Raw genomic sequence first — 4898 nt, forward strand, 5'->3', positions numbered from 1 at the left:
ACACACACACACACATACATATGTATATACACACACACACACACACATACATACGTATATACACACACACATACATACGTATATACACACACACATACATACGTATATACACACACACACACACATACGTATATACACACACACACGTATATACACACACACACACACACATACATACGTATATACACACACACACACACACACACACATACATACGTATATATACACACACACACACACACATACATACGTATATACACACACACACATACATACGTATATACACACACACACACATACACACACATATTTAGATATTCACACACACACATATACAGACAGACATCATAAGACATGTTAAAAATGTCCCAACTTGTTTATTTTCAATGTTTATTATAGTAATAAAAGGTTACTTTCATGTTTAAAATGGAAATATTCACCAGAGGCAAACATTCATATTACATCAAATGTTATTAGTAATAAACTAGAACTGTAAACAAATATATGTACAGGTTGCCTTTAAAATAAGCTGCATAGCTCAAAGGGTAAACAGTGGGAAAAAAATCCTGCCAGTTAAATTTATTCAAGACGGTTCAATCCAATCAACCATAAATGAGTTGTTGCTTTTTTTTGTTCGTTTTGTTTTGAGAAATCAATCTGTTGGTGTGATACCTTGGAGTTTCTTTTGGAGCAGACACAGTGACCACATGAGCAGACTTGTTGAAGAGCAGCTTGGTTTCATTGGGTCTGTAAGGCTTTGAGGGCAGCAGCAAGCTTTCATTCTCACAGCAGACTGTGACCTCCAGGCGCCTCCTGATGGTGAAAGTAGAAAAATGCAGCAGCAGCAGCTCCGCACAGCTTCCCAGGCTTCTGGATGATTATATAAATACATAAAAGCAAATTCAGTTACCAGTGTTGTGCAACACAAACAGCTTGTGAAATGTTTTATAACTTACTTTGCCAGGCAGGCTATTACAACAGAGAGCCTCTCTCCAGGTGAGACCTCCACCTCTTCCCTCACATCATCATCAACGAGGTCTTGTTCATTCAAAACACAATTCACTTTGACAACTTCTTTTGAATCACCCACTTGTTTTTGTGAGGACAGAGAGCCATTGTTGTACAAAGAGGATTGTCTTGGGCTGAGCGATGTGGATTTATTGACAGCAACCAGTGTGAACTGTTCTTCAGAGTCCCAGCCAGCAAACTCGCAGCCCTTCAGCGTGTGCGTCTCAGAGCCTTGATTTCTGTTGCAATTTGTGAAAACATAGAACTTTGTACAACTTACAAGATTTTACTTTGCAAAACGTTCATTTGCCAGATTGGAATCAAATGTGTCAAGGTGATTACATAACTTACTGTATCCAGAACACCAGCTCAAGTCTCTCCCCAAAATTCACTTCTCCGAACTGACCATAGTCTGACACATCAAGACCTTCTTTGTTTTCCAAGAACTCAGCCTGGAGAAGAGGTGTTGCAGAAAAAATCCTTCAACAAAGAAAAAACTTTGTCAAAGTCATTATGAAAAGGATAAACAGATTCAATGTTCAAACAACCAGTCCAGATCACATCTGAGGCAAAACTTATGATCAACAACTACACAAAAGCATAGTCTGAGTACAATTACCATATTTTCTGGAGTATAAGTCACATCAGTCAAAAAAAAAAGCATCATGAAGATGAAAAAAAAACCAATTGCTTTGGCGTATAAGTCACATTGATTACGTGTCACCGCTGACCCATCGCATTTATTTAACGGACAAAAACACTTCATTTCGCCTGGGTGGCGCCATGCATCCATCCATCGCGTCCGAAGTTGCTAGCTCTCCAGCATTCCTCTGCCTGCACCAGCTTAGTGAAGCGAGTGCGCAACGGGAGGACTCTGATGCAGTTCTTAGAAATTTAACATTATCACTTAAAAACAATCGTTTGTTTGCTCGACATTATAGCAAAGGTGTGTCTCGGTTCAACGTTTCCTAAATAAATGCACTTAAAACCGCTTCATTTCGCCTGGGCGGCGCAGCACCATCCATCAATCGCAGCCAGAGCCGCTAGCTCTCCAGCATTCCTCTGCCTGCACCAGCTGAGTGAAGCGAGCGCGCACGGGAGAACTTGCTGTTGCAGTTCTTAGAAATTTAAAGCGTCTGTCAAAAATTGTGTTAATATGAAAAAAAAACGTATAAAAGTCGCAGGACTGACAAATCTATGCAAAAAAACTGACTTATATGCCGGAAAACATGGTACATACAGACATTATTAGTTTGTAGTTTAAAACTGAGCAGTACCTCTGAGTAGGGCTGTTGTAAACAAATATTTTAGTAATCGAATAATCTATAGATTATTCTGGTGATTAATCGTGTGATGGAAAACAAAATTTGTCAGGTTCTGCAGTAACTACCATACTCATTTTATGAGTAATACAAATACATGAAAAAAATTAAATAAACAAAAACAACCCATTTAATTCCTCTTTTTAAAATATTTTATTGCTTAAGTTGAATTATTTTAACCATCACATAATAATCTAAATGCTGTAAAATAATTTTTATGGATTGGAAAACTGAATATAATTTACACAGTAGGATCTGGAAGGAAGGACTTCATTTGGATTGAAGGTGGAGATGATCTTCTGGAAGCCTTCATCTTCTCATGTCTCATGCCGTCAGGCTGTTGCTGCTTTTATCGTTAACAAACTTGCATAAAGTCCTGCATAGTTTTTTTGGTTTTTCTCACACAACATACAGACCCTGCCAGGTAGTCACTATGATTAGTCAGGAGATTTGACGTTAGCAAAAAATATGCCTCAATTTACATTTATAACATGACAGATTATTACACATTTAGGTTAACGTATTTTGCAAAGAGAACATGATACCCGTTACAGCTGCGGACGAGTTTGATGCTACAGCGGGTGTTTTCTCTTCAGACACTGTAACATCGACGACGTGCCGTTGTGATTTCTTCAGTTCTGCTTTGCAGTGGAAGCATTTTGCTGTGTTGTCTTTTCTGTTTAGCCTAACATGTTCCCAAACTTTTGACAGTTTTGTTGTTTTCGGGGCTCTTCTTCTAGCCAGTCTCTGTTCTAGGGTTGCCAACTCCTTGAAAAATAAATAAGGGACACCTCATGGCAGGGTTGGCCGACCCCACCCCTACCAGCGTGATGATTCAACCCCCACCACCACCACCACCCCACTATTCTTGATCTGAAATGAACCTGAATTTATGCATGCATGAATTGGATGCATGTTTTTGAATGATAAAAATATGCATAGAACGTTAATTATTACACAATTTAATAATTTATTTTGAGTGCAAATTCAATTACCAGGGTAAAATCTTTCTTAAAAGAATTTATATTTCTTAAACGTTCTTTTGTTCTGCTTAGCTTAAAACAGTATTAACAGAAAACAATAAGAACATTTGTGTAATAATGCATTTAGTGCAAACATAAAGTTTGTAGGAAATTTGTAAACAAACACATTGTGTTTCAATAGCCATGACTTTCCACGTGTAGTAAAAAGATAACTTGTAAACTAAAAAGGACAAAGCTCCATCACTGGAGTCAGTCCATTTCTTCCACTTGTATCTATTGAGCTCGTGCTGCAGTAAGGAGAGGTTTGTTTTTCAGAGCCTAAGAGTAAAACTCTGAGCAAGACGTTTCATCATTTAGACTGACGATGAGCTCATTTCTAATTAGTTAAGAAGAACATCTGTTTTGCACATCAGTTAACTTGTTTTTCATGAGACGATCCTTTCCACAAATCCAGTGGAAGATTGTGGAGTCTCAGTTGAAACAGTTTTTGGGGGATCACGCTATCCTAGAGTTATTCCAATCTGGCTTCAAATCTCGCCATAGCACTGAAACTGCTCTACTGAAGGTTTTTAACGACATTTTAATTTCCACAGACGCAGGTGATTCTGTGCTGTTGGTCCTATTGGACCTTACATCTGCTTTTGACACCATCGACCACAAGATCCTCATTTCTAGACTGGAGCAGTGGGTGGGCATCACAGGGTCAGCCCTTAAATGGTTTGGGTCCTACCTATCTGACAGAACCTTCTGTGTCAATATCAAAGATTCTAGTTCGGCATTGACAGCGCTCCAGTGGGGGGTACCGCAGGGGTCCATCCTCGGTCCCCTTCTCTTTTCTTTATACCTGCTGCCACTAGGTGCTATCTTCCGCAAACACGACATACCCTTTCATTTCTACGCCGATGATTGCCAAATTTACTTCCCCCTGAGGCACAGAGGCACACGCTCTATTCAGCCTCTTCTTGACTGCCTGGCTGACATCCGGGACTGGATGGCTTTAAACTTCTTAAGCTTCAATGAGAAGAAGTCTGAAGTCATGCTGTTCCATCCCAGTGGCTCACTCATGAACCATGACATTGACTTTATCTCTCTTGCCCCGCTAGAGAAACAAAAGGTCACTAATCTGGGGGTGATAATGGACCCGTCCTTAAAACTCAACAGTCACGTAAACATGATGGTCAAATCCTGTTTTTTTCAGCTGAGACGGCTGTCTAAGCTGAAGCCTATACTCTCCAAAAAGAACCTTGAGACAGTGATCCACGCCTTCATAACATCTAGGCTTGATTATTGCAATTCACTTCTGTTTGGAATCAGTCAGTCCTCCATTGCTCGTCTACAACTGGTCCAAAATGCTGCAGCCCGATTTTTAACTGGTACAGGCTATAGAGAGCACATCACGCCTGTTTTGGCCTCCCTGCACTGGCTACCCATTCACCTTCGGATCCATTTCAAAATTCTCATGTATGTTTTTAAATCACTGAACAGTTCCGCCCCATCCTATCTCACTGATCTTCTGCAGCCATATGTCTCACCGCGCTCTCTGAGGTCAGCAGACCAGATGCTTCTCTCAGTCCCAGAAACCCGT

Source organism: Nematolebias whitei, chromosome 10, assembly GCF_014905685.2.
Source record: "Nematolebias whitei isolate Nwh7 chromosome 10, NemWhi1, whole genome shotgun sequence".
NCBI classification, from domain to species: domain Eukaryota; kingdom Metazoa; phylum Chordata; class Actinopteri; order Cyprinodontiformes; family Rivulidae; genus Nematolebias; species Nematolebias whitei.